The following is a 21,783-nucleotide window of genomic DNA, read 5'->3' as shown; positions in this document are numbered from 1 at the left end:
ATTTCTCATACAAACCAATTGTGTTGTTAATTCATTGCAGGTATAGTTGTTCAGACTTTTAGGGGTGTTTAGGCCATTTTTGGATTTTGTAAGGGTCAAGATAAGTTCATTGGTATCCAAGTAACATCCCGACCAACTGGTTGTTCAAATTTCCCTAGTTTAGAGTTTATGTCGATTGAATTCTGTCTGACTATGTTGAAATAATGAATTATATCCATCCATCCATCCAACCGCCCACCTATCCATCTATCCATCCATCCATCTATCCATCCATTCATCCATCCATCTAACCATCCATCCATCCATCTATTTATCTGTCATCCATCTATTTATCTGTCTACATCTGTTCATCTTTCTAAAATTGGGATGCAAAGGGTATGCTGGCAAATGGGGTGTAGTTTTTCAGACATTTAGGGGTGTTTAGGCCATTTTTGGATTCCGTAAGGATCAAGATGAGTTCATTGGTATGCAAGAAACATCCCGACCAACTGGTTGTTCAACCTATCTATCCAACCCAGGCTCATTCTGAAATTGAAGTCCAGCGGACATTTCTGGAGACCGCGAAATACGTCCCGGGAGGTACGTAATTGTGCAGTTTTTGTTTTCGCGAATCCGCGAGAGGCCGCTGTGCGCGCTTTTTCGTATCTCGAGCGTCTCTCGCGAGTGCCGTTCGCACCCGCGCGGTTCTCGCGTCAACCAACCAGAGGCCGCTGTCTGACTGACCGAATGATTGACCGCGCGACCGGCCAATCGGCTGACCCACCCTCCTCCCTCCCTCAACCGAACCAGTTTTACTGATTGACCCGCCCGCCCGCTCACTTCCCCTAAACCCGAGAAACAATTTAGAAAAGCCGTGTAGAAAAAGAAAAACCCTCATCTGTTTGTTTTTTTTACCGCTTTTTCGGATTTCACCGCGTTCTCACCCTGTTATGAACTCGTTCGCTTTATTTTTTGGATTCTGTTTTTGTCTTACCTGGTTTCTGGAACCGCTCTTCCCCGGACTCTCCACACGGAGATAAGCGGTCAGCCGGCAAGTGTGAAAGGGAACGGCGTCACACCGCCCCGTAGCGTTCGCTTAAAAAAATGAAATGCAGCCATATGAACCTCCCGGGACGTATTTCGCGGTCTCCAGAAACGTCCGCTGGATTACGTTTTCAGAATGAGCCTGGGTTGTATCTATCTATTTATCTATCTACCTACCTACCAACCAACCATCTATCTATCTATCTATCTATCTATCTATCTATCTATCTATCTATCTATCTATCTATCTATCTATCTATCTATCTATCTATCTATCTATCTATCTATCTATCTATCTATCCATCCATCCATCCATCCATCCATCCATCCATCCATCCATCCATCCATCCATCCATCCATCCATCCATCCATCCATCCATCCATCCATCCATCCATCCATCCATCCATCCATCCATCCATCCATCCATCCATCCATCCATCCATCCATCCATCCATCCATCCATCCATCCATCCATCCATCCATCCATCCATCCATCCATTTATCCATCTAACCAACAACTAAACCACCAAACATTTGTCTATACATCCATCAATCCATTTATTTATTTACCTATCTATCATCTATCTATCAATGTCTGTTTGTCTGTCAACAATTGGGATGCAAGGGGCATGCTAGCAAATGGGGTGTTATACCGAACTACAACCTGCTACATATCGCTCGTGTTTATATATATATTATATAGTATTGTAAGCATATCTAGGGATAAAACGTTAGCAAATAACCATCTAACAGCTACATACCAACTACCCACAACACAATTTTTGTATGGGCAAAAAAGTGGGTTTTCCTAAATACACATGGCTTTTTTTTCCCTTGTCAGTGTCATTGATTTAATTTTAGATGTCAAAAGGGTCAGGATGAGGTCATCGAGGCCCAGGTGAGCTTTAACTAGTGATTTACAGTGTAAGCTGAAAATGCTTCAGGCTTATGAGGGATTGGTTAGCTGGTTGTGTAGGTCGAAACAAGGAAGTATGAGAAATACTTTGGAGTTGTAGCCTCAGGTGAAACGCATATCTGTGCAAAATGCCCTCACAGGAGTATAAATCCTGACCCGCTCTTGTTAAGCCTAGAGGAAGCGTTTAAGTGTGTATACGTGAATGTATGTAATATAAGTGTGTGTGTAAGAAAAAGAGAGATTTCGGAGGATGTGTCTCAGTCTGATGAGCTCTCCTTTCCCCCGGGCTTCATTAAAAGCTCTCCCTCAGAAACGGCCCTGTGTGGCGCTTTGCCCCTCCACCAGCTTTGGGTTAAGAGAAAAAAAAGCATGTTTCCTCTCTCTTTTCTTCTTTGCCATGTGTCTCTCGGGTCCTCAAAAGGCTTTGTTACAGGCTTTTCAAGTAGAAGCACCTATTTATTTGCTCTTTTCAAGGCTAATTCTTGGTTTTCTGCTCATGCTGGCTCTCCTCAGATCCCGAGCGGGATACTGTGACTCTGCCTGTGCTCAGATCCTGAGTCACTGGCTCTGAACAATGGACAGACTTAGAGACGGAGCAGTACATCTTATGCACACCCTGTGTGTACATTCAAAGGTCAGTCTGAGGATGCAGTACATTTTTAAGCCACAATATGGACCCTTTTTACAAGATTTCTACAAGATTTTTACAAGATTTACAAGTCATGACACATTTAACAGTCATCAGCATCTTAAATCCTTAAATGTTTTTAATATTTAGATTTTTATTTAAAACTTAAGTACATTGATATGTATTCATGTATATATTATATCATCTTTATATCAAATGACAAAAAACAAATTACCGATTGTACAAGGAGTTAGAAATGCAACGCAGGAAGCGTATGGGGGCAGGACAGTCAATTTGACATTGTTTTCTCTTCTGGCTGCCGTTTTCATTTCTTTCTCTGAAAGTCTTGATAACACCATCGTGGACTTTTTATTTTATTATTTCAGCAAATAAGATTGTAAGAAAGATAATTGTTGTACTCTCCTATTCACTGCGCTTTAAGTTTACCCAACTATAAAGACTTCTGCTACCGAGAAACCTGGAAATGTGAAAAGGGTCCATTGGGTTATATATAAAGTCTCCAGTTTTCCATGATGCAGTACATATTATTAAAGCAGTTTTTATTTATCGCAGGGTATTTTTCTTTGGCTAGGGTTTGTTTTCTTTAGATTTGAAGGTACATTTTACCAATGTTAATATAGTGTTATACCAAATCATAAAGGCAAGGCAAGTTTATTTATATAGCACATTTCATAAACAATGGTAATTCAAAGTGCTTTACATAAACAAGAATAAAAGAAATTTAATATAAAACTAATTATTAGAAAATTAATATAACCAAATTACATATTTAGTTTATTTTCCTTCTAATACTTTATTAAAAATCTGCAAATTAGTAAATTTAAGCAAATAAATAAAACAAAGAATATTGGAGTGTTTTACAAATAAGACTTTTTGAAAGTATTTCTATTAAAAAAAACATATACACTTAATTAAATGAGTTACTTGGGGGTTTCCTTGTAATTATTAGTGAAATCTACTTGCAGTTTAAATTACATCTGGAAAAAATAAAGAAATTGCTACACCATATTTATAATATTTGTTGTTTAGATAACGTATGTAACCATATATTCTGAATAACTATCTTTTTGGAAGCAGCATATAAATTGCAAATATATTATAATATTTTATAGACGTGATATTATATTGATTTTTAGTTTGTTCCACATTTTTATTCCATTCAAGTGCACTTAAACATTCTAAACTAAAATTATTATTTAAAATGACTATTATATAAATATTAGGTGTTCATTGGGATACAAGGGGCATGCTGGCAATTGGGTTTTCCTGCCAAACTGCAATTTGGCATTTTATAAGAATGACAAATGTAGTTTCTGCTCTTTGTGCTCTTTCCACAAATGTGTCAGCAGTCTTGGTATAATGTTGAATTTTAAATGGCGGGAGTGAGTTTATTTGCGTTGCTGATTTCTGTCATGTTTGGCGTAATAGAGCCTGCCTAAACGGTTGTAATTCTGTTAGCGAAACCTTTTGAGCTGGCATGTAAAGTCACTGTTTACAATCTCCATATCTGATGATAAATGATATGTATTTAGCTACATTTTCATTTTAAATCCAGTCTTGGCTGCACAGTGTTGTGCGGTAAACTCTGAAAAGTCTAAATAGATTAAAAACAGGGCTCCGGTTTCCCCCACAGTCCAAAAACATGCGGCACAGGTGAATTGGGTAGGCTAAATTGTCCGTAGTGTATTAGTGTGTATGGGTTTTTCTCCGAGATGGGTTGCAGCTGGAAGAACATCCGCTGCGTAAAACACATGCTGGATAAGTTGCCGGTTCATTCCGCTGTGGTGACCCCAGATTAATAAAAGGAATAAGCTGACAAAAACATGAATGAATGAAGTTAAAAGAAACTATATTAACATCTTCCCAAGTGAACCAGACGAAAAAACCAGACTCTTCTCAGACACCGAGCATCGGTCAAACAAAAGAGCCACAGGCCGAGGAGAGAGCAAACAGCCAATGTCATCTCTGATTGGCCAAGGTTGAGCAGCGTCTCACCTTCCCATGAACCCCTTCGGTGTCACTGATTGGGCGAGGTGAGCCGAGCCTCACTTGTGTCTGAAATGAGACGCCAGCAGTATGAAAAGAGACGGAGACAGTTTTGAGAGCACTCCAAACATCGCTGATAGTGAAGAGCTGCTTCATCAAGCCGCCGTCATGATAGCACTACTCATAAGAGCAGCAAAAAACGCCTCTCCTCCACAAGGCCATTTCGACTCACTCCCTATCATTAAGCAATATGAAGTCTGGAATGTGAATGCTGAGATGTTCGATTTCTGCCCTTTGTAAACTTAAATGGGCCGGGTGAAGTTGCTAGACTCTAATGTTGGAGAGGAACAAAGTGTTTTACAGTGCAAAAATCCAAGGGTGCTTCCTCTGTTGACCACAAGAGGTCAGTGTAGAGATGCTTGATTGGCTAGACGTCTGATAAGTTTGGAGAACTTTTCTAGTTTTCGTTTTGCTTGCATAATCTCAAGCTGTTAGGCAAAAAGCATTGTGCAATTATCTTAAAGGACTCATTTCTTTCTCTTTTCTGTACAGATTTTTAAAAATAATTTATAGCAGTACAATCTCAAGATCTTATTATTTTGAATAAACTACTAAGCTATATATAAATATTCAATTTAAATTGATTTGTAAAGCACATTTCACAATAATTATTGTTTCAAAGCAGCTCTATAAATTTGGAAAAGTCAAGGTTATTAGTCTCTATAACTTTATTGGTTACTAAAACTTTAACTAATTAACAAGTAACTAATTGCGTTTAACAGGTAAAAGTTATTATTATATATAAACAAAATTAACCTGCAGTTATATAGCAAATATAAAGCCAATATTATGACAAAAGTGTGAGTCTATTGTATTTATTATTAATGTATTTAGTACTAAACCAAATAAAACACTTCATTGCTAACTGATCTGAAAGAATGGTTAGTTTACTGTTAAAAAATATGTAATATTACCATTAAAAATTACGTTTTAAGTAGGATTAGAATTACAATGTTATACTACATAGAGAAAAAAGACATCCTAAAATTTGGAAGATGATATATATGAACATGAGGACTATGATTATTATTACTTGATGAATTTGTGAGCCATATGAAGTAAATGTCTGGCTGTCAACTACTGCAGTGTTTCTCAATCACAATCCATAACCACATTTTCCATGTCTCCTTAACCAAACGCACCTGAATCAGATCATCAGCTCATTAGCAGAGACTGAAACACTTGTCATGGGTGTAAAAGACAAAGGAGACTTCAAAGGAGCACATGCAGTGCTGGTGGTCCTCCAGGAACGTAGTTGAGAAACACTGAACTACCGGCTTATTACCTGCCTATTAATAAGATAGAAATTGTTTATAGACCATTTCAAGTAGTAATGTCATTGGCCCATGAACATTTCCTGCTTGTTACAAAACTATTTCATTACTAACAAGAGGCAATTCAATCATAACTTAATGTAATAACAGCTATTATTTATCAATATTTCTCGAAAGCTATAGAAATTAAAAATGTAAAACAGGAAATACGTTGGGACCCTTGTTTTTGTTTACATCCCTCAAAATGGTCTTTTAGCACTTGTAAAGTTTGACCTTATTCTACAATCTACATAATATGCCCAATACATAATCCAAACTATTACCTTACTAACTATTAATGAGTCAGTAGCTTATTGAGCTAAAAGTATGATTTGTTAATAGTGAAAATTGAACTTTAATATAAAGTGTGACCAAAATCTGAACTAAATTTAAAAATCTGCCCTGAAAACAAATTAAGACTTTTTCTTTTATTCAGAAATGGCTAAAGAAATTCACACATAATACAAAGAAATTCTCAAGACTTGAGTTAGAGGTGAAATTTGTAGACATAACAACTGAATACTCTTTAATTGGCAATCTTTATTGAACAGCTTGACAAGCTTGAAGCTGGTGTTTAGTTTATAGAAAATTCTCATGAAATATGCAGACCTAATTACTGCCTAATTACTGTTAACACTCTTATTTCTTGGGATTGTCAGTGTTTCTGCTGGTCATAGTGATGTTGTGACTGAGAGATGAACACGACACACTGGCCTTCGGCACACTGCCCTATTTTCCTCAACACACACACACACACACACACACACACACACACACACACACACACTCGACCTCTGTCAACCTGCACACAGCCCTCCATCACTGCACACCACACACATATTCACAAAAAGAAAAAGTTTTGTTTCCTCTTTTTGCTACAGTTTAGATTTTCGTGGGCATTACTGCTGCTGTTTTCTGTGATGTAAACACTTCTGCAAATGTGAATTATGCAACATTATCATGTCTATGTCATGGCATTTAGTTTCAAAAAGTGGTTCAATTATATTTTTGGTGGCATTTTGAGTGTTCTCAGTGATAGATAGATAGACAGACGGATAGATAGATAGATAGATAGATAGATAGATAGATAGATAGATAGATAGATAGATAGATAGATAGATAGATAGATAGATAGATAGATAGATAGATAGATAGATAGATAGATAGATAGATAGATAGATAGATAGATAGATAGATAGATAGATGGATGGATGGATGGATGGATGGATGGATGGATGGATGGATGGATGGATGGATGGATGGATGGATGGATGGATGGATGGATGGATGGATGGATGGATGGATGGATAGATAGATAGATAGATAGATAGATAGATGGATAGATAGATGGATGGATGGATACAACTATAGATAGAGAGATAGACAGAAAGATGGACGGATGGATGGATGCAAGGAACTATAGACAGACAGACAGATAGATAGATAGACAGACAGACAGACAGACAGACAGACAGACAGACAGACGTATGGATAGATAGATATATGGATAGATAGATGGATAGATAGATGGATGGATGGATACAACTATAGATAGAGAGATAGACAGAGAGATAGACGGATGGACGGATGGATGGATGGATGGATGGATGGATGGATGGATGGATGGATGGAAGGAACTATAGATAGATAGATAGATAGATAGATAGATAGATAGATAGATAGATAGATAGATAGATAGATAGATAGATAGATAGATAGATAGATAGATAGATAGATAGATAGATAGATAGATAGATCTAATAATATAACTTATTTTGCATATATAACATTTACTGTCTCTGTAGGAAGCATATGATGCATTAATACAGCAAATAAATACATGCACATTCATTATTAAATGACTTGTAGTGAAATTAATGAAAATATGTGCTAATTATTATGAATTAAAACTGTTGAATGACTTAAAAAATTATCCTTATCATCTTATTATATATTATTATAGTGTAACTACACTAAATTATAATCATAGGGCTGTTTAATTATAGAACAAAATATAATTGGGATTATCTTGGTCAATACTGGGTATTTAATGTGATTTGATTCAATGTTATTTGTTTATTTTGTGATTATTTAAAATGATTATAAGTGTGCTATATAATCAAAACAACATTTGGATTGAGTCATTAAAAGATTTTCTAATTATACAAATTAAAATATACATTATAAATGTATTTGTAACATACTTTTGTTCTTTAATCCTTTTGTTTTGCAGTAAAAATTTCACAATTCTCAAAAACACAGCAGAGCAAGCAACTAAAACCAAACTAAAGCTAACAAAAACCCCTTGAATTACTAAAAATGTGAATAAAACTTTACAAATGCTCCAAGTAAACTTCATTTGTTATTTGTAATCACTTATTTGTTATTTTATTTGTTACTTAAAGCAAAAATATGTATACATACAGAGTTATTTTAGGGTTTGGTTTAACTTAAAGTTCCTAAAACTGAGGTGTCCGTTTCAATCCAAGCACACGTTTGTTCATTTTGTCCTCCTCACCTGTCTGAGTCTTCTCCTCGTCTCCATTATCTCATTGTCATTCAAATGTTGGCTCTATTTTCACCTTGTCTGTGTCTGAGATCATCTCTGTGTGACACTGATCAACACCTGCGACTCTCTGTTTCTCACTCATTCTCTGTCTTCAGATCAGTGTCATTAACATATTGCTCGTCTGGTCTCTGTTCTTGTCTTTCTGATCATTTCAAGAAAGACTTTGTGTCTCATGGACGTGTCTCATGAGAGATTCCCATGGGCAGCTGCTTTAAACACTCAGCATTAAAAGCAGCCACTTCTGCTTTATTGTATATCACTGCTGGCATGCAACATTACGTAAGATCTTTTGGAGAGTGAAAACCAGGAGAAATGTGGGGAAATGTTTGTTTTTTCACTTTTACTATTGATCTCATTGTTATTATTAATGTTTTAAACTGACTGTTTTAATATTTTGTGGTAATTTAGTGAACTGTAGGCTCTATTATTGTTTTGTAATAATGCCTATATGTTATATTATAATATTATATGTTATCATAGTTTCAAAAGATTTATTGCTTAATATTGTCAATTATCAGTAATTGTGTGGTAATTTTTGCTCTCAAAGTGTCTGAATATTTATTTATTTATTGTGTCTTTATTTTTCAATATGGTCCCAAACTGGAAAAATAATTAATAATAATAATAATAATAATAATAATAATAATGATAACCTTTTTTAATTCTAAATAATTTTTCATTAAATTTTTATTTATTAATATTTGTGAATGATTGGTTCAATATTTAAAAAAAACATTTACTGTAGGCTTATTAGTATTAATTTTTAATAATGTCTATATTACATTTTGGTCATTGTTTCAATAGATTTATTTTTTATTTATTTACTTATGTATTTATACGTAATTACTATTATTACTAAATATTGCTAATTATTAGTTATTAACTGTTTTAATTTGTTCTCAATGTGTCTGAATATTTATTATTATTATTATTATTATTATTATTATTATTATTACTGGTATTTATTTATTTATTTATTTATTTATTTATTTATTTATTTATTTATTGTGTCTTCATTTTTCAATATGGTCCCAAAATGGAGAAAAAAAAACTTTTTAATTATTAATAATGATGATAATGATTGTTTTAGTTATAAATACTTTTTTACATAGTATTTTTATTATTAATATCGAAAGCAATGATTTCAATTATTGAATTGAAATCATTGCTTGATTTTTTTAATAACATTTCAATTTACTGTAGGCTTATTATTATTGTTTTGTATTAATGTATATATTATAGTCATATTATAGTCATAGTTATTATGGTCACATTGTGTAAAAAGATTTATTTTTTTATACATATTTATTATTATTATTGCTTCATATTGGTAATTATTGATAACTGATTTAAATGTTTCTCGATATTTATTATTATTATTACTTTTATTTATTCATTGTGTTTTCCTATTTCAATATGGTCCCAAAAAAAGGTTTAAATTCTTAATAATAATGATAATTACTTTTTAATTTTATATATATATTTTATATCATATTTTATTATTAATATTTTTAAATTATTGTTTCAACATTTTTCTAGAATATTTATTTCAATGCACTGCATGTCTATTATTGTTTTGTAATAAAGACTATATGATGTGTTGGTCATAGTTTCAAAATATTTATTATTATGATTATTATTATGATTATTATTATGATTATTATTATTATTATTATTATTATTATTATTATTATTATTATTATTGCTAGTAATAATAATACTAATTTTATAATTATGTGTTTTATTTTGGTCTCAATGAGTCTAAATATTTATTTATCTGTGTCTTGGTTTTTAATATGATGGTTTTATCCCAAAATAAAAAATAATAATAATAATAACAACAACAACAACAATAATAATAATAATAATAATAATAATAATAATTACTATCATTAACATTATTCTTAACAATAACTTTATTGTCTGTTTTTGTTTTTTTATCTTTGTTTAGCATTTTATTCTGCTTTGGGCTTACATGAGCTTTTATTTATACATTTTTTTATCCCAATTGTTTGAATATATTATTTATTATTTATATATTATTGTTATTTCAGTTTTGGGGGAGCCTCATAGACCAAACAAATGTTTGAAATATAAATTTTGAAAAATACTGTTTATAAATGTTTATAATAGCATTAAATGAGCATCATTTCAGACTGCTGGTCTTTGCAAATGATCTAATATTGGCAGTGTATCGTTGTGGTGTTCAGGACAGGTGCAGAATAAATACATATTTTTTGCGCAGTCATACCTCGTGTCACAATTGCGACAGCGGCTCATGTGCTCAATTCAGACGCCCCCTGAATAGGCACCCAATTAAAAAATGAGTGCAAAAGAAACCACTTCCTCTGCAAACAAGGAATGGGTGCAAAAAAGTCCCATGATGGATGGAATTTCCTGTATGAAAAACAATATATGTGACGAGACCCGAATAGAGGAAGTCTGATTGAAAAGTGTGGTGGAGGCTGCAGCTTTAAAATAGTTTTTTGCTTTGTCACATTGTTGCTCTGTAAACACACAGCGTGAGTCTTGAAATACATTACTCAACAGCAGACAGATTCATCTACACAAAACCCTCACAAAAGACAGACATTAAGCAAACATTTTTGCCAACTTCAGCTAATAAATTAAGTGCATATTAGAGAAAGATTAAAAATCAAAACAATAGAAGTGTAATATGGTTTTATATGTTTTTGTTTCTATTTTCTGTACATTGCAATGTGTTTTTATATCTGATCCAAAGATAAATGTACATTTCTTCATTTCTTACAAATGTTTTTTATGATTTACAGAATATAAAAACACTAAAGACAGACAGACAGACAGACAGACAGACAGACAGACAGACAGACAGACAGACAGATAGAAATCTTGTCATGCATATTTACATTAAAAGTTACTATTGAAGAGATTCTATTTCTAAATAACAGTGATGCCACAAATAATTCCTGTCACTTTTAATTCTTCATACTTATTCCTATTCTTCAAACCACCAGGTTTTATCCATTTGCCAGCTTGAGCTTTTTTTAAAGGATAAAAATGTTTATGAACATTTATTTTTCATTTATTAATTTTCCTTTGGCTCACTCCCTTATTTATCAGGGGTCACCACATTGGAATGAACCGCCAACATTTATTATATTATATTATATTATATTATATTATATTATATTATATTATATTATATTACATTATATTATATTATATTATATTATATTATATTATATTACATTATATTATATTATATTATATTATATTGTTATATTATGTTATATTATGTTATATTATGTTATATTATATTATATTATTTATATTATATTATATTATATTATATTATATTATATTATATTATATTATATTATATTATATTATATTATATTATATTGTTATATTATATTATATTATTTATATTATATTATATTATATTATATTATATTATATTATATTGTTATATTATATGATACTGTTATATTATATTATATTATATTATATTATATTATATTATATTATATTATATTATATTATATTATATTAAGGCATCTTTGCATCAAAAATATTATATTATATTATATTTATTATATTATATAATATTATATTATATCTATTATATTATATTATATTATATTATATTATATTATATTATATTATATTATATTATATTATATTATATTATATTATATTATATTATATTGCTGTATAGCAATTACCTAATCAGATTTGTTATATTTGATCAATGTGATTATTGTTTTAGAAAGTAATTCTTAACATATAAGCAGGCAGATCAGTATAATACAGTAAGCCTATATTTACAGCTTTTTGAATAATACCAGTCTATCTTACACCACACACACACACACACACACACACACAAGCATTTATAATATTTCTTTATAATCATTATTAGAAAGTTTCAGATGTATTGCACTAGATTAACAATCTCTTTTGTGTAAGACTTAAATTAAATTCAATTAGAAATGTAAATTACCTGTGATTGTCGGCCGCAGGCAAGTTTTCAGTGAAGTCAGCGCTCGCTTTCAAGTCATCAGGACTCAGTCCGATATAAATCTTGATCTGTTTCCTCTTTTTCTTCGTCATTTTCATTGAACCGGGTGCAAATGGGAAGTCTCTACATCTCTTTAACATGCATCTCGAGCCTAAAAAGTGAGACGTTATTTCATTATATAACATTATTTTCTATTTTGGGGTTGAATGTGAGTATTGGCGATTGATGGTGATGTCATGCTAATATTAAACTTTTGGCACAATAACTGCGCTTCTTTTGCTGAAAGGGTGATCATAAATGTTTTAATTAGACAACACTGGGGGAAAAGAAGATGTTTCTAAGCGCTTTCTGCATATCTCGAATGTTATTTAGTTTTAACAGCTAGATTGAGGATTGTGTCTGAATAATAGATGTTTGGTTTGTACAATTAGTAAATTATTTATTGTTATTTTTGTGTTTCAGATTATATGTGTGTGTTTGAGAAAGAGGAAAAAAAGCCCTGTTTGTTCATCTTCTTCTGGCTATTGGCTGTGACGTCTGAAATGTCATATGAGTCGTCATTATGTAATATTAAATGTCACGTTAGATGTCATTTGGCTGCAAATATCAAACTATTTGTGTTAATATGAGGATGGGATGGTACTGATCGTTTAATTTAGATGTAGAACATTCAGGTGTTTGGGGGCTTGTACAATTTTTGATAATGTCTCTTATACTAGGCTCATTTTTGAGTGAAAATACAGTAAAAAATTAAATAAATATTTAATAATGTTGTTAGTTTTAATATTAAAGAAAAAAACTAAAGGAAAACATGTTTGTTTTAAATATGTTTTAGATTGTAATTAATTTTTATGATGGCAAAGCTTCAACGATTCAACTCTTGCGTCACATGATCCTTGTAATATTTGATTATATGAGTTGTCAGTAAGCAAATTCCCTCCATTAAACAAATAGTGTTGGATATCACTTGCATTATTATCAGTTTATTTCTAATTGTAATTGATGATTTTTAATTTGTTTATTTACTTGTTTAGTTTAAATATTGTGGTCTGGGAATGACTAATAAGTAAATCCCCTTTACTAAACAAAACAGAATGATTAATTTCACTTTCTATATTGAGTTACAGTATTTATAATTGTGAATCAGGAGAAAAATTATTATATTACATATATAAAACACTTGCTTTTTAATTGATTTATTATAATTACAACTTATGATTACATTTCACTTATTATCTTCATTTTTTAATATCGTGTTTACAAAGGAATTTAAATAGGGAAGCTTTTTATGAAACAATTAGTACTGAATATCCCTTGTGTTGATTTTTCTGTCCTTTACAGTTGAGTTCTATGTAAATTATTTGAATAGTAAGTCTAAATACATGCATTAATGTTAAAATCATAAGATTACAAGTCTTAAATGTGACTTTTAATACATCAGTCCTCACTGATCAAAAGCATTATTTTTTACACAATGTCAAACCTCAACATTTTTTTAACAATTTTTATTAGAAACTGCTGTCATTTAAACTATAAATATATATTCATATAAATATATAGAGAGAGATATTCACTAACAAAGATGGTTTCAATGCATTTACAGGGACAACCAGGCATAACAGGAAGCTGTTGCCATCATTGCTGTCAAGAAGGGAGAGGGAACGCTGTCTATCGATGTGCTAGATGACTTAAATGTTCTCGAAGATGACATGGTGATGCCTTCAAAATCCTGGTTCAGTGCACAGACTTTGGTTTTTGCCCTTCATATGAACTTCTTCAAGACTTCTTTTTACCTTCTTAGTTTTGTGAAAAGGTAACACTGACTCAATTGATTGATTACATTTGCTCTACATCCACAGACCATTTGTTTAATACATGATAACTTGTTTTGTTCTAGATATGCTTGAGTGAAATAAATATTTAAATAATTTTGGCTTTAAATACCTTATTATTATGTAATTTCTTGTTTACACTTGATAGTTTTTGCTTTGTTCAAATCTATTTGTGTTCAGGTAACAGATTAACTCCTAACAATTGTATAGCTGCTCAAAAGGTTTGAGGAAACTGACTGCGGCAAACCATTTAAGTTGACTAACTTTCTTTTTTTGAGCTCAGTCAACTTAAACCATTTTCCGCAATCAGTTTCCTCAAGCCTTTTGAGCATCTATACAGTTGTTTGGACTCGAACACATATAGATTTGATGACTGAATTTAAAGTGTTTTAAGTTATTAATAGTCTAAATGTTTGGTGATGTAAACTCAAAGTGTCTATGATTCAGTACATTTTGAGTTTACAGAACTCAAACCATTTGGTTTCAAAACTTTTCACTCAAACGATTGGAGTTAACTTATCGGGTTTTACATAGTGTACATATTCATCATTTTTATTAGAAATAATTTGAATGAAATTATTTATTTTAATTAACTTTCAGTGTTTTAAATATGACGCTTGAACACTGATACAAAACGAAAAACTGTCTTTTGACTCAAACATATAAATAAATAAAGTTAATAAAGAAAACTAGAGCCTCGATCTAAAACAGGGGTGTCCAAACTTGTTCCTGGAGGGCCGCTGTCCTGCATAATTTAGTTCCAACCTCAATAAAACACACCTGATAAATCAAGCTCTGTCCAGGTATACTTGAAACTTCCCGCAGGTGTGTTAAAGGAAGTTGGAGCTAAACTATGCAGGACATGTGTGTTTATGTACATTTAATCAAAAAGTAGAAGATGAAAAATCCACTTCTGGCCATTTTGGGGTTGGCAGTAGATGCTAACCTTTCAGTAATGATCCTAAAGGCTTTAGCTTTTATTACTTTACTAGTAAGACATCTCCTCCTTTTAAAGTGGAAACACGTCTCTGTTGATGCCCGGATAAATTAAGTGTTAACTTGCATTAAATTCTGCACTTACTGGTTCTTTAAAGACCCTTTGACAAGGTGTTGCTCCCCTATTTAGATTACCTGCTGGCTAACTCTCTTAATTCTTAAGCTGAGCAATAATAGATGAATACAATTTAATTTGGTTTGATTTGTTTATTTTACTTATTAATTATGTTTTAGTGTTTTCATTGGGAGGTTATAGGCTGTTGAGGAAGGGAAGTGTTTATTTGGGGGAGTGTTAGTGTTAAATGAATGATTTGATTGATATTTGATGTAGAAAACCTAATAAAAGCTACTAGAAATAAAAATAAAAGATGCTTTTGACTTGAGAGGACTATCAACAGGGTAAATCCTTTTCAAAGCCGCCTCAAAAAAAAAAAAAAAAAAGGCATTTAAAGTGTCCCCTTATGCAGCGCCCTCACCTGTATCCCAGAATTCCCTTTGTCCAAAAGTTTGAGCCGAGAACAAACTTCCCCCCACATCTTCAAAACCTGATCACTTTGCTTTATTCTGATCAATGTGCTCTGCGTTTCTCCTCTCGGTGTCAGGAGATAAAATAAAAAAAGCAGGAGGAAGGGAGGGAGGGAGGGGAGGGAGACGGCGTACTTTTTTAGATGCCAATTGTATGTGTCTCTGTGTCTGCCTCACCTGTGCCGCTTTGATCATAGCTGAGCATGGAGTGGCGTTTGATTCCAGGGCTACTTTGACAGCTCGCAGGCTGACAGAAAAACCTCTCGGATGACTGGAGATCAGAGGAGACAGGCTGGAAAGCAGAAGTCCAGCTGAGAGAAGATCAGAAGAGGCACAACTTCAACCAGAGCTATTGTGAAGGAGCGTAATGGCTTAGATAACTTTTTCCCCTCCGTCTTCTCTCTTTCTTTTTCTTGCAAAAACTTACCCTTCAGAATTTTGAATTGCCCACTTTAAGGCTTTGTCTTGCTTTGACAAAAGAGGCATGTTTTTTTTTCCCTTTCTGCCTCGTCCTGGAGAGCCGGGTCTGTTTAAATACTGCCAAGTCCTCTTGTTTTAAGTGCACACTGTGAAGAGAAAAATACCTGGTCCCACTTTATATGAGTTTCCTTAACTATTATGTACAGTGCTCTGGATAAATGAGTACATGCCAGTTTGAAAATGAATATTTATGATCTAATTCTAAGAGATTATAGACAATATATTTAGGTGTATTTGAACAGAACAGATTTAATAAACAGTTATATTCATTAAATAACTGTTTGGTCACCGAACATATTCGAAAATAGAGAGATATTACAGGTAAAATCATGCAAAACATTTACAAACTGCTAAATTTCAACAATATTATATATTTATTTTGTGTTTCTCTCGATTTTTTTCCTCTTTTTAATTTTTAATTTAATATTTTATCCTTGGCAGTACTAATTTTCGACCGTTATCGTAAGTTATTTTGGTAGATTAGCTCCAGATTAGGCTTTAGTACTGACTAATACATACACAAATATAATAATGTATAGCATCCCATAGGGAGTATTGATAATATCACTCATATATATTGAGCACTGTACTTGCATTCAGATTAATCATTTGGTAAAGCACACTTAATATAAACTAGGACCAAATGCAATTATAAAAAGGACACAAATGCATCAAATCAAACCAAAAACCTTCATTAAAATATGCCATTTTTTCATTTGTTGCATCAAATAATAAAATGAAATGAGGCACATTTTTATATGCTAATCAATTGTACATTTCTAAAACAAAAACAAAATGACTACAAACAAACCAACTTACTCTTGCTTTAACCAAAAAGGCATGTTTTCTCTTTCTGCTTTGTCTTGGAGAGCCGGGTGTGTTTAAATACTGCCAAGTCCTCTTGTTTTAAGAAGTACACACTGTAAAGAGAAAAATACATGCTCTCACTATATGTGAGTTTCCTTCACTATTATGTACAGTGCTCTGGATAAATGAGTACATGCCAGTTTGAAAATTAATATTTATGAAGCATTTCTCAGAGAATATAAACAACATATTTTGGTGCATTTAAACAAAACAGATTTATTAAGCAGTTATTTTCATTAAATTAAGAGTCTGGTCACCGAATATCTTTGAAAATAGAAAGATCATACATTTAAATTCATGTGAAACATTTAAAACCTACAAAATTTCCACAGTATTTTATAGGTTTTTTGTTTCTCTTGATTTTTTTTCTCAGTTTCATTTTTAATTTAATATTTTCCCCTTGTGTGTACTAATTTTAGATCGTTATCGTAAGTTATTTTGTGTGATTAGCTCCAGATTTGGCTTCAGTACTGACTAATACGTACACAAATATAATAATGTAATAATAATAATAACTCCTTACATTTATAAAACGGTTTTCTGTTCTCCTCATCCACCACCATGTACAGCATCCTATAGGAAATATTCATTTAAATGAGTGATTGATGAGAGACGTACTCGTATATCAGGTCTGTAGTCAGCCTGGTGAATGGGGTGGATCTTTTTGCATATATTAGCCTTTTTTCTATTTAATTATGAGGTTTAAATACTGCAGTTTAGTGACTTTTTAAGCTTTTTTTTATTTATTCTTTTTTTTTTTGCTGCATTAGCTTGTCGGATGGTCCTCATAACTGCACTTTTTAATGTACCAAAAGCATTTCCTAAAGATTTACATCACATGTTATTAGAAAGAAACTTTTAATAATAATAAAAACGTAGACTATTGTCATTAATTACTAGGCTAATTACAAACTGGCCAGCACATTCAACAGTAAGAATTTGGGATGCTGAATTTGGCACAGTGTGACTTCAGTGTGACTTAGGCGTGCTAAATTTGCTGTCCCAAATTAGGTACCAAGAGCCAATATAGGGTTCTGCTTGATCTTAAAAACTTTGTTGATGGGTTATTTTCACAATTTATTATGGCTGGTAGTCAAAACAGTAAAATAAGTTCATGTATGAGACAAACTCTGGACTTTTGTCAGTGAGGGATGGGTCTTTCAAACCGCCTGAACCCACCCGGCTACTGGCCTGTATATGCTGAGCACTCTACTTGCATTTAGATTAATGCAAGATTAAAGCACACTTAATATAAGCTGTGATCAAAAGTAATTATAAAAAGTACAAAAATGCCTCCGATCAAATCCAAATACAGTATGAGAGAGAAAAAACTACTGATGCCATTTCTTCATTTGTTGCATCAAATAACAAAATTAAATAAGCCACATTTTCAGACACGTCTACATACCAATTGTACATTTCTAAAACACAAACATAATAATAATTATAGATAACCAAACATCTTTAAAACTTACCCTTCAGAATCCTCAATTGCCCACTTTTAGTCTTTGTCCTGCTTAAACCAAAGAGGCATGTGTTTTTCTTTCCATCTCGTCCTGAAGAGAATACAATAACAAAAAAAAGACAGGAATATATTCAAGTGTTTATTTCTCAAACAAAAGCTTTATAATAATTATGACAACATCAAATATTTAAAACTTACCCTTCAGAATCTTGACTTGCTCACTTCAAGGCTTTGTTGTGCTTTACCCGAAGAGGCCAGTTTTTTTCTTTCTGCCTCGTCCTGGAGAGCCGGGTCTGTTTAAATACTGCCAAGTCCTCTTGTTTTAAGTGCACACTGTGAAGAGAAAAAGATATGGTCCACTTTAAATAAAGTGTCCTTAACTAGTATGTGCTTGCATTCAATATAATTTAGACAATGCAGAGGTGATTCAAAAAGTACCACAACTTTAAAAATCGAGAACTCTGCAAAGAAGAAAAAGAGAGCTAAGCTTTAAGCTTCTTTCTATCATCGATTTAGCGAAGCTCTGAAGTTCTTCGCAATGATTAATTACCCAAGCTTCCATCATGTTTCTTTAATTAAACACAGATTTTCAAACTTGTGGTATACTTTTTGAATCACCCTGTATAATTTAGTACAATGCACTTAATATAAACTAGGAGCAAATGTCATTATACAAAAGTACAAAAATGGCTCAAATTTAATATGAAGTCAGAATTATTAGCCCCCCTGAATTAGCCCCTTGTTTATTTTTCCCCCAATTTCTGTTTAATTGAGAGAATATTTTTCAACGCATTTTTAAACATAATACTTTTAATAACTCGTCTCTAATAACTGATTTATTTTATCTTCGTCATGATGACAGTAAATAAAATTTGACTAGATATTTTTTAAGACACTTCTATGCAGCTTAAAGTGACATTTAAAGGCTTAACTAGGTTGGTTAGGTTAACTAGGCAGGTTAGGAGAGTAATTGGGCAAATTATTGTATAACAATGGTTTGTTCTGTAGACTTTAGCAAAAACATATAGCTTAAAGGGGCTAATAATTTTGTCCCGAAAATGGTGTTTAAAAAATTAAAAACTGCTTTTACTCTAGCCAAAATAAAACAAATAAGACTTTCTACAGAAGAAAAAATATTATCAGACATACTGTAAAAAATTTCCTTACTCTGTTAAACATCATTCAGAAAATATTTTAAAAAGAAACAAGAGTTTAAAGGAGGGGGCTAATAATTCTGACTTTAACTGTATATATATGTGTGTGTGTGTGTGTGTGTGTGTGTGTGTGTGTGTGTGTGTGTGTGTGTGTGTGTGTGTGTGTGTGTGTATGTGTGTGTTAAACAAGCTTCATTAAACTACTGATTTAATTTATTACCATTATTTATTTCTTTGTTTGGCAAAAACAACGAAAAAGAGACTTGTATATTTCTAAAACAAAAGCATTATAATAATTATAACAACAAATATTTATAACTTACCCTTCAGAATCTTTACATGCCCACTTTAAATGCTCACTGTGAAGAGAAAATTAATGGACCTACTTTATATAAAGTGGCCTTAACTAACTAAGTGCTTGCAATTAATATAATTTAGACAATGTATAATTTAATGCACTTTATATAAACTAGGACCAAATGTAATTATATAGTACAATAATGGCTCAAATTAAATCTATTATGTAAAAAAAGCTTCATTGATTTAATTTATTACTATTATTTATTTGTTTGTTTGGCATAAAATAACAAAAAAGAGACTTGAATATTTCTAACGCAAAACCATTATAATAATTAACAACAAATATTTATAACTTACCCTTCAGAATCTTGACTCCAAGGCGTTGTCTTGCTATGACAAAAGCAAGGCTTGTTTTTGCTGCTGAGCTCTGAAGAGAAATAATAGATGGACACACTTTATATTAAGTGGTGTTAACTACTACCTACCTGTATTGTATTAATAGTTAGTTGCAGTGCATGTAATATAAAGTAGTATACATCTACAGTACCCATACTACCACCCTTAAACCCACCCATATCCAACCTCAAAAGTACAAGAAGGGTTTTGCAATACATATTTATCTAAGTAATTAGTGGTTGAGGCAACTTAATATAAAGGTGTAAACATGCTACCATACATTGAAATGCATGTGTAGACTTTATTAGATAGCATATTTAACTTTGCCTTGTATGTGTTTGTTTAATGAACAATTACTATGAAACTCCATCCTCTACATCTCCAATATTATAAATCATACAGAGGGCTCCTGTGGTGTAATGTCTCCCTCTGGTGGAGGAACTGAATAAATGCTTATTGAGTATGGGGTTGAGTAGAATTATAATATTGTTGTATCTAAAAATCAATGATATTTCTTCAAATGTTTATTTCCCGAGGACGTTTGCTGCCTTAAAAGGAAATATAAACATGTTTAGTTTTTACATGGTCTATCTTACATTTAAGCAGAAATGCCTTAATATGACGTCATTTAAAATGGCTATTCCAGTTTATTTTAGCCTCATATTAATAATAATGATTGTACTATTAGTGCTTTTGTTGTTGTTATGATAGTTTGGTTTGTAAACCACCTTCCTATATTCAACAATTCTTCTATAATAAATGGAAATATAATGTTGAGCAACGCTGAAAAAAAGTGTTGCAAGCAGAACTGTTGCAAACAATTTATTTGTGTTAAATTTAAACAAACAAATTTAATTTAATAATGTTCAACTTAATTTTTTTGTTTAAATTCAACACAAATAAATTGTTTACAACCACTTAACATTAAAAAATTGAGTAAATCCAAGGAATCATCTTTGAACATTTTTTTTTTCAGTGAACGTTATGGATTATGCATTAAAAGACTGGCTAAAGTTGATGAATATGCAAATCAGGGGTCACCAATCTCGGTCCTGGAGGGCCGGTGTCCCTGCAGGGTTTAGCTCCAGCTTGCTTCAACACACCAGCCTGAGTGTTTCAAGTATGCATATAAGACCTTGATTAGCTGTTCAGGTGTGCTTGATTAGGGTTGGAGCTAAGATCTGCAGGACTCCGGCCCTCCAGGAACAAGTTTGGTGACCCCTGATCATGATTAGGTAACAGGACTTG

At 32.1% G+C, this 21,783-nt stretch overlaps 1 protein-coding gene across 2 annotated transcripts in view; it reads right to left on the bottom strand.

Annotated features, from left to right (window-relative positions):
- tfec (transcription factor EC) overlaps positions 1-21,783 on the bottom strand; it is an 80,895-nt gene that overhangs the window by 57,677 nt on the left and 1,435 nt on the right. The window contains exons 2-9 of one of the 2 annotated variants that reach the window (XM_073946143.1): positions 20,163-20,198; positions 18,884-19,018; positions 18,696-18,776; positions 17,744-17,793; positions 17,173-17,273; positions 16,301-16,439; positions 16,051-16,184; positions 12,503-12,671 (exon numbers count right to left, since the gene is read on the bottom strand). The gene's annotated coding sequence lies outside the window, so the exon portion shown is untranslated. Of the gene's footprint in view, positions 1-12,502; positions 12,672-16,050; positions 16,185-16,300; positions 16,458-17,172; positions 17,274-17,743; positions 17,794-18,695; positions 18,777-18,883; positions 19,019-20,162; positions 20,199-21,783 lie in introns of both variants that reach the window. The other variant, XM_073946142.1, reaches the window with a different exon arrangement.

This window comes from Danio rerio, chromosome 4, assembly GCF_049306965.1.
Source record: "Danio rerio strain Tuebingen ecotype United States chromosome 4, GRCz12tu, whole genome shotgun sequence".
NCBI classification, from domain to species: domain Eukaryota; kingdom Metazoa; phylum Chordata; class Actinopteri; order Cypriniformes; family Danionidae; genus Danio; species Danio rerio.
This window is presented reverse-complemented; position numbering and strand designations above follow the sequence as displayed.